The 10,183-nt window shown below is 36.4% G+C and overlaps 1 long non-coding RNA gene across 2 annotated transcripts; it reads right to left on the bottom strand.

Moving 5' to 3' along the window:
• Nucleotides 1-273: 273 nt before the first annotated feature.
• LOC117112626 lies at nt 274-6,421 on the bottom strand. Of its 2 annotated transcripts, XR_004446067.1 has the most exons (3): nt 6,210-6,409; nt 2,139-2,309; nt 274-790 (listed from the first exon to the last, which is right to left on the bottom strand). It is a non-coding gene; the product is annotated as an uncharacterized LOC117112626 (long non-coding RNA). The 2 variants fall into 2 exon arrangements; XR_004446066.1 differs by lacking the exon at nt 274-790 and having other exon boundaries at nt 6,210-6,421.
• Nucleotides 6,422-10,183: the final 3,762 nt, after the last annotated feature.

Genomic DNA, 10,183 nt, shown 5'->3' with positions numbered 1-10,183 from the left:
GCTTTCAACTGTTCAAAACAATTTATAGAAATAAACTTAAAACCAAAAAGTACTGTCAGGTGACCTAAAAATAACATTATACAAATGAATTTCGAATTTTAAACTTTTGCAATAGGCCTAATATACCAAAAAGCCCCTGTCATTTTGGTTGAAAAGGTTATATAGTAGTCAGTGGCGTATCCAGTATGGGTGCTCAGAGCACCATCCTTCACAAGCTTCAACCATGATGGGGCTCAGGTGGATATAGTTATTTTCGTTGATTTTTTTTTTTTTTTTTTTTTTTTTTTTATTTTTTTTTTGGTACTAAAGTGCAATTTTCCGGCATCTAAAAGCCTCAAATTCTTATAATTGTCTTACCTCAGCCTCAACCACGAGCTGGGGTGGATAGTAGTTTTTGAAAAATTTTAAATAGGCATATCCAAGTGCCGTTTTCGGGCATCTAAAAAATCTCAATTTCTTAAAATTTACTCATCTGCGCCTCACAACCATAGTGGGGCTCAGGTGGATATCGTAGATTTTGTACTATTCAAGTGCTCTTTTTGGGTATCTATAAGTCTCAAAATTCTTAAAACTTCGACGATTAAATGGATAATCTGGTGTGAATTGCAACAAGTTGTACTCGTAGTCATTTCATTGGTTGAAAAACACAAACAGAGCTTGTGACAGTGGTGTGCACCCTCCTTTGATTCAGCACTCCCTTCCTTAATCCTGTATACGCCACTGGTAACCACACGGTTAAAATTTAGGTTTAAGTTCACCAACTGCATAATTCAAAGCTTGTAAATATTTTCTGCAAAAAGGGAGATTATATTTTCGTTTTAAATATTAAAAGTTGTTTTTTTTTTTTTTTTTTTTTTTCACATCTAGATGTGTATAAGAGACAGCCCCCCCCCCATCCCACCCTCCAATCAAAAACAAATAGGCCTAATGTAGAAACTTGTATTCAAATTCAATCTGAAAGTGCCATTTCCGGCCATCTACGGATGCAATAATCATAACATTTCTCACCTGCACCCCAACCGGTGGGGCTGAGGTGCCCAGTATTTATGAAAATTCATTTTTGGGTACCCTCTATTACGAATAGGCCTACCTGTATCCGCCACTGTTTTCTCAAAAGGACAATCATTAGTAAGCAAAAAACACAAATACTAATATCTTAAAGCATCACATTTTTTAGATCTTATAGAGCAATTTACTATGATATTTAATATTACATGGGTCGCGGCTTGTCTGGAAAATCACAAATTGTGTCCATGAGAAAGAAGTTTGGGAAGCGGGGCCCACATGCATAATATACAATAACAATGACTTCATTTGGGTACAGTACTTTTGAGTTTCTTAATTCTACAGGCTACTAAAGTAGATGTTTTATTTTGTCAAATATTTTGGGCAACACGTCAATCAATCTGTTCTTTTTGTTCCATTTCCATATTTGGTTAAATACATTTTCATATGCCAACCATCATTATTGTCGATGTACTGTATTACTGTATTTACTAAATAAGAGTTATCTATAGGGCCTAAGTTTTTCTGCCTTACATTGATAGGACGTGCGTTATCAATGCGTATAATATTATCAAATCGTTGCTATGAGCAATATATTAAACATACATGTATCTTTTACGTATATTTCTGTTGAGAGATAATTATCAATTTAAAAATAAAAGCACATCCATATTATATGCCTACATATTTAAAACACTTGGTAACTGTGCATAAATTAATTTTCCGCTATTTATTGATTTAATAACCTCACTTGCACATCACAATAATAATATGCTTAAAGTTTTGTTCACGATTAAATTATATGCGACAAATTTGTTTGATGTGTCCATATATGGACGTGACGATGTCATATTACACCCAAATATGGGCATCCATATCTCATTTATATTTTACGTAATGGACAGAGCCTTATAGTTCACCTGTGCCCATAACTAATTAATACATACGCGCGCGTAAATATACCTTAAAGTCCTGTGACAAACTATGTCACATTTTATTTGACAAAATCAATATGACACCACATCATGACCATACTTAATATATGCACATCATGACTGGCATACAACAGTTTGCCCAAGGCAGTTATATTAGATATTGTGGAATATTTTGTCAATTTATAGGCCATTCAATACCTGTAATTCGCATAGCACATCCGGTTGCGTGAAGTCGAGGCGTTCATCGTATTTTCTGCTTATGTTAGAGGAAAGCCTAAGCTCTTTTTGCCGCCTCAGTATCTTGACAACCAAATCGATGTCCAAGACTTGATCTCCCATATTGCAGCTCAGCTAACCGGTAATCGAAGCCTTAAAATAAAAATGACATTGTATACACAGCAATCGTTCGTTAGATTGCATTGTGTGCAGACTGATGATAAACACGCCCCAATAGTAAGGATGGGGAGAAATGGTTTCTATCAGTGGCGTAACAAGCGAGGGGGGGGGGGGGAAAGCAAGACTGCCCCTAATGAGGGATTTTACCATTGTGGGTAAGGAGAGGAGAGAAAAAGAGGGGAGAGGAAGGGAAAGAGAACGAAGGGGAAAAAAAGGAAAGAAAAAAGTAGGAAAAATGAGAAGAGAAAAATACAGAAAAGAAAAAAAGGAAGATAATCATATGATCAGATATCGCAACACCCTGCACCTCCTTTTCCACTTCAAAAAATGTCCACAAAGCTAGAGCGAAATAATTGTGAGTGATACATGTCTGATGTATACATGAGGTATAGAGGCTGCGGGACATCGCATTGGATTTTTTGTAGCGTCTTTGACCTAAGCCGCACAGATCCCTATTCTCCGGCCGCGAAACATTTTTGAAGATAAAAATAATCATAAGACCTGTCCTAGAAAGATCACACAGTAAACAACACCACACATTTCTTGACAACTGAATGCCCATGTGGATACTCTATTACTAAACATAATACCTGTATAGTAAGGTATTCTTTCAAAGTTGCGGTGTAACAGAGTGTGCTTAAAAGTTTTGGAAGAAGGAGAAAGCTATAACGCGTTTGGCTGAACCGTGTTTGGTTGAATCATGGTAGAAAAAAAAACAAACAATGAATACATTGTGGAGGGGGGGGGGGCACAAATGTATGGTATTATTTATTTAATAATATCTAATTTGTATCCAATGAAATTTTATCACTGAGGGAACAGATAATGATGTCAATATATTGTATACATGGAGGCTTCATGATCAAAAGTTCTTGCCAAGATTTGGTATGTTGGTCCCTGGCGCGGCTGGGCTGCTAGTGGGCCGCGGCTTGGTGCCTGGACTCGTAAATAGGCCGTGAAGTAAAACGTTTGCGGACGCTGGTATAGACCCTCCATCCGTCAAAGTTCCTCCCTAGGCCCCCTATATTTCAAATTCTTGGATCCGCCATTGCATCTCATTCCCAGGCCGGCAATTCGCGTTTTACACCTTCTCGTATTAGTTTTTAGAGCAATAAAGGATCGCTCCAATGTCGTCGAAGGGGAGAACATTATGCTTCTACTGTAAAAAAAAATCGTTAAGAAGAGATAGGATGCGAAGTCATAATTCGACCGCCCACGGTGCAAACTTGGTACAGGGAGTCAGTACCGGGAGGTTGTTTGCACAGATTTACAACAGTAACAACAATACCAGATAGACCTGAGACGACTGACTGCAGAGAGGAAGACCAGCCTGTGGCTTATTCTTCCCAGCCACAAACTACATCGACAACGGTACGCGAATTGTCAATTGAGGTACCGTATATTGCAATTTCAATAATGATAAAAATGTATAAATCATAAACACTTGTAATAAAAAATAAATTTGATTTAATAGAAAAGTCCCACATCAAACACAAAGGAAATTTAAGATAGATCGTTTTACCATTAAAGAAAGACCTCATTGGTCTATTCTAAAAGGTGAAAAAAAAAATACAGTAATAATTCTTTGCATGTGTATTGATGGTGAAAGAATATGGTTGTAATAAATAAAACAAAATAATGAAAGTGCTTATATTTAGTTTCAAACACACGTGTGTAGGCCTAATATTATATATTCCGTTAAGATATGTCGTATTGTTTTCTATATTGTTAGGGAGGGTATCACACCGGGTCATAAATTACTAATCGGAAAAATTACTACATTTTCCCCGACCTCCTGCCCCGGCCCAAGACTCCTGCTACGTGCCTAGTCCCAAAGCTGTAAGCAGGCCCTATACTACTGATTAAGATCGAATGTGTAAATCTTTCTATCGTCTGTTTATGATGGTTAGGGCTTACAGTAAGTTGGGGCCGCGATGATTAGGCCTAAGAGTTAGCTAGCAATCACTTGAGTATACATTTTTGGCTTAGCTAATTTCCTGTAGACATTAGGGGGAGGGACATCTAGATGTGGGTGGGGGTGGTTGGGGGGGGGGGGGGGGGTTAAGCTTTTTTGAAGGATATCCTATTATTTTTTGGTGCTTGAGACCTTGTTTCTTTGCCCTTTATAAATTGATCTATTATTATCATTATAAAGTAGAGATTTTTTTCTTTCATTTTGTAACGAACATTACAAGTTCCCTTTTTGAGTTGATCAACCAAATGTTGATTGACGTCGTTATACGCGCGTCTGTAAAGTTTCCTTGAAACCCACCACCCTCGCACATGAAGGGGAAAAAATGGAATCACCTGCATTTGTAAATTCTGTATTTAGGCATATAATAGGGTGGAGGTAGGCACTCATTATGGAGCGACGATCTAGTTCTCTTTATGCTACTAACCATGAAGATGTAAGTGTAACTGATTGGCTTACAATAAACCTTCAAACTAGCGTATATAATCACATTTAAACGCCATCTAATTTAACGAAAACAATAAGATACTTAATTAGACCATTTAAAAAAATAAAGTTCTCTGAAGGTTAACTACAAAATTTACAGTAAAATGTAGTTGATGTGACAGGGTGTAAAACTATTGAATAAAAAAAATCTTTCGAATAAAAATATATTTCGCTTTACATTTGGAATTAGTCATTTGTGAAACAAAATGATATGCTATGTCAAGTGTTATATTGAACTGTGGCGGATTAAATTTGATGTATATTTTTCTACTGTTATATTTATACATTTTTCTACTTTTTGGATATATTTTTTTTTCTATTTTGTAATACAAACATATTTAGCTCTTTGCTATTTTTTTGTAATTGTTTTTATATAAGTATACATATACATACATATATATATATATACATACATATACATATATACACATACATATACATATATATATATATATATATACACATACATATAATATATACATATATATATAATATATATATAGGGTAAAAAATGTGTATCTAAAAATAAACTTTATTGTGAATTCGACATTTACTATCACTAATACTTTAAAACCCTACTTGCATTTTTCCAGTTTTTATTGCTGATCGGAGATAACAAGAGGAGTGTAGGCCTTTCACTTTATCAAACAAACCATTATATTTCATTGTCATAGGTAGTTGTTAATGCACCACAAAAATGCACTGAAATTGCCTTTCTTCACATTAGGCTTAGGATAATGTTTTGTAACGTTTGCCATTTAATGATGCAGTGCTGGGGGGAAAATGGATGAAGTGTATATTTGATAATGAAATCGATTATCTTTGTTGTTGTTAGGAAAAAAGAAAAAGAGGACGACCAAGTAACACATGGAGGAGAGAACTAGAAAAAAGTGAAAAGTGCTGGATACAACTGGTCGGAGGTGGAAGGAATTGCGCAGAACCGTGTGAGATGGAGACTTGTAGTTGATGGCCTATGCACTGCCAAGTGTTACCGTACAATGCTTAAGTAATTTTTTCGGGCCTTCGAACTTTTTCAATGAGGGCCCGGGACGACTTTGATCAGCGGGGAGGGGGAGGGAGAGTTGAATTAGTGGGTCAACCTGCTCCTACCCACCCCTTTCTCTCCTGCTGTGTCCCGGCGATACGTCTTACCATTGTGCATTAAGGTTCATGCACCAAATGGGATAACCTTTCTCTGAAGTAACGAAAGCTCTATTTGTCCCACGGTTGCATTATTTCTATCTCGTGGTAAACTTCTAACATAACCCGCTAACAGGTTCTTCCCCCTCCCCCCTCCCCGGAAGAACCTGGCTACGGGCCTGACTTCTCTATAATTAACTCATTAATTAGTGCTCCTCCTCACCTCCCCCACTCCACCCCTACCAACCCCATTGTAAAAAGTCTGAATTGCTTACCTTTCAATGTTGACGATCGTTCTGCAGTTTCAGTTAACTGATTCCCAGCATCATAAAAATCCTGGTTTAATTAAAGTTGAAATGATTTGCTATCAAGATGCCAGGTATGAACTAACAATCATGACTAGTCCATTTTTAAAATAGGGTTAAATAAGTTTTGATAAATAGACAATAAAAAATAAATTACAACTAAAAATAACCTGATAATCTGTACGATATAATAATGTATTTAATCTTACGAAAGAAAATAATCAGTTATTGTTTAAATTATATGACATCATTCAATCAGAGAATTGAAACCGCCCCTTCCCCTTATTATGTGACAGTCCATGCACTCGGTTGGAAATTGTGTTGAGTATACTGCTCATAAACAATACACAAACCCCGAGGCAGATAAAATTGACAAAACAATCATAGATTAAACCTGTCAATTTTATCCGCCTCGGGGTTTGTGTATTTTTTATTTCACTAAAATCGTAGTAGGGGAATTACCAAGTGTTCGTTAACAGGCGCGGATCCAGTGTATGGGGCCACTTGTTCCTCCTCCAATTTCCAACAGATTTCGTAGCACATTATTAAAAATCAACGGGTAGAAGAGCGGGCAAAAATATGTAATGCATACTATAGCATTTTGCGATAATTAGGAACGATTTTAGTGAAATAACAGGTTTGAAAAAGTGGACTTTTTGAAATTTGGTGGTCCAGGGGCAGAGGCCTGGAGGGGGTTTGTGAGAAAAGCGACAAAGTAGCATTTTGAGGGTCTTACATAATAGATTACTCAAACACATAATTCATGAATATTTCATTCAAATTTTCATTAATTTGGGTGTTTTGGGACCTGAAAAAGTAACGTTATTATGTCCTGTACATCTGCAGGCCTATAGATAACATTCTTCATATTATATAGATCAATCTGCAATCACCGGAGACGATCAATTTCAAACAAATTTCATGCCACATTATTAAAAATCAACGGTTAGATAAGCTGGCAAATGTATAATGCAATACATGCTATAGCATTTTGTGATAATTAGGAACGATTTTGTGAAATCATAGGTTTTAAAAAGTGGACCTTTTGGAATTTGGGGGGGGGTGCGTCCGCACCCTCTGCACCCCCTGCCTACGGGCCTGTTAGTGTTGTGGCTTGCGTCAAGTTCAGTGGATGTAATATTCCTACAGTAAAACCCCTATTAAGGGGACACCTTCGAGACCAAAAAAGTGTCCCCTGAACAAGGGTACACTACTCAAGTAGTATTGCTAAAAGATATACTTTCTGTCGTTTCATAGCTGCAAAGTGTCCCCTTAGGCCTAATAGGGATTCCCTTCCCCCAAGTTAATAGGCCTAGGGTTGTCCCAGAGATATTTCCATTCAGCGCTCAACTTTTCAATAATCATGATACGCCATAGATTTGCTTTCCGATCATAAAAAAATTCGATTCCAGTGGTAGATTGGATTGGATTAAATCATGGAGGTCTAAACAAAACAAACCCCAAATTGCCGATGTCATTTACATGCTGTTACAATCTGAATACGCTTCTTTCTCACATTGGAATACATTTCATTACGCTATCATAGGCCTAATCATACATCCATTCTGCTAAATATACATGATCGGTCGTGGTTATTATTTCAGGGCTGCGTATCCAGGGTAAAGTTTGCCTGGATATAAAGGACGACAACAAGATGTCACTTGAATTTGTTATTACGCATATTTAAAAAAAAAACTAATGTTTTGGCCACTTGCGTTCAAAGAATAGCACTATGCTAGAAAATTAGTGTTTTACTTGTAAATGTCCCGTGTTTGTATTAACCAGGTTAACGGCTGTTACCTAATTTTACAACCGTATATTATGATAATATATCGATTGGTAAAATAAAAGCCCGGAAGTCCTAAAATACCGATCTATGTACCCACATCGATCAGAATAATTACCTATTTTCTGTTCTTGTTGTTCTTGTTACCAGAACTTGCAGGCAATTCTGTACACACAAACTAGAGGTGATTTCCAACAAACTTTCATCGCCCCTTTTTTAGGTTGGACCCCACGGTTCCCTCTACACCTACAAAACTAAACAGGGGTCTCAGCAAGGACTGTAAATTACCACCATTACTACTCAATAATACACGCGGCATGGATGCGGCCGTTTAAGGATGTTTTCTAAAGAACCAAAGGTCGTGAGTTCGAATCGCGTATTGGTATTCAACATTTTTTTTTTCTTTTCAATTTTAAGACATTTTAATTTTGTACAAATGAACATTCTAATTATTAAAAAAACAATTATACAACTAAACATTCTAATTATTTAAAAATTTAAAAAGCTCTTCCAAAAAACCCAATATAATGACTTGTGCCTGTACCGTATTTAAGCGTGGAGGAACGCGCGGCCGGTGAGCGGTCGCTCTTGTTGATTTAACATCGAGTAAATATATTTGCCCCTACTTACAGGGAACGTTCTCAAACATTCCTACTGTGAAAAAAGTGTACACAGGGTAGAACATCAAAACCTTTCTTAAATATTTAAAGGACATGATTGATTAGATGACTATTTATTATATAACGTAGGTATGATGTAAATATGCATAATATCGCGAAATTTAACATCACATCCGACAAGGGCCTCTTAACTTGCATGGTTTTCTATCAAATTATCTTTTTTAAATAAAGAATACCATAATCAACACACTTTTTCCCCGACGTGGGGGGGGGGGAGGTTTAGGTTTATGCATAAATCGTCATTAATTTGCGTACGTGCATTTCATTAGCTGGCATTAGGTTACATGCTTAGTCATTCATTCATGAATGTATTGATCTGCGTTTCCAAGGCGGATTGGGGGAGGGGGAAGACCCGCCCTCCCCTTTTTGAATAATTAAAAAAAAAAAGTAAAATGGATCCGCCTCTGGTTCCAATGAAGCTTTGCCAATATAAGTAAGCATTATCAAACTTATCAAGCCTAGCCTTACCTTTATCTAAACCTAAAATATGCTTGTTGTTTAACATTACCATTATCATGGCCAATCACAGGCCATGAAACTCGCTGCAATAAGATTTTAATCGACATGCAGTGCAAGAACCGAATGTTGAGCGATAGCGCGCCCCATAAACTACACATCCTCATAATACACGTAACCTAAAGGTGAAAAAATTAATGACAAATATATGCATATCAGTATATAAATCATGTCAACTTTGAGTTTCCCCATGATTCAGCATAAAGAGTAAAGACAACTTATGACCCAGGTGTACGTAGGCCTATCTATTTGCATTAGCCTACACAAAGGTAAAATAATCGTTAGTAGGCGCGCCTAAGTACGGTCTCGGAAAGAAACGATTAGACGATTAGAAAAACAACCAAAGTGTCAATGCAGAACTAGTACGCTATCATCTGAGATGGTCATAAAGCTGGATATCCCGACTCATTTTTAATGGAATTTTATTTTTGTTTTTATTATTATTTAAATTATTATTTCATAGTAATGTAGAATTTTTATAAATAAAAAAAAAATACTGACATTATCATTTTATTTTTTTTTATATTCATATAAAAAATGTTGTCCTTATTAGCCCATTAGACAATCACTCAAGCAGAACACACACAATTTCTCAAAGGACAAGTATCATTACTGCTGGGCCGTAACAAGGGGGAGGGCCTTGAAGGGTGTGCAAATTGACCAACTGGGTTTAGCGGGCAGAGCCGTTTGGATCGTTTGCAGCTTCGATTTTCATTAGTATGGAAACTATACCAACGTACTGGACTAGCACTGAATTACTGGATAAAATGTAAACATTTAAGATTCCCGGCTAATCTTTATCACAAAAAATAACTCTATGCGTACGCTATTATGAGTGAATATTATTCACTCATAATAACGTACGCATATCGAATCCAATATGGTTTTCATTCATTTATTCATTCAATTCAATATTTATTCACGATATACTTACCAATTGCTTAAACAAATCAATATATATA

The sequence above is a fragment of the Anneissia japonica genome, unplaced genomic scaffold, assembly GCF_011630105.1.
Source record: "Anneissia japonica isolate Jap-2015-1 unplaced genomic scaffold, ASM1163010v1 scaffold288116_len470923_cov172, whole genome shotgun sequence".
In the NCBI taxonomy this organism is placed as follows: Eukaryota; Metazoa; Echinodermata; class Crinoidea; order Comatulida; family Comatulidae; genus Anneissia; species Anneissia japonica.
This window is presented reverse-complemented; position numbering and strand designations above follow the sequence as displayed.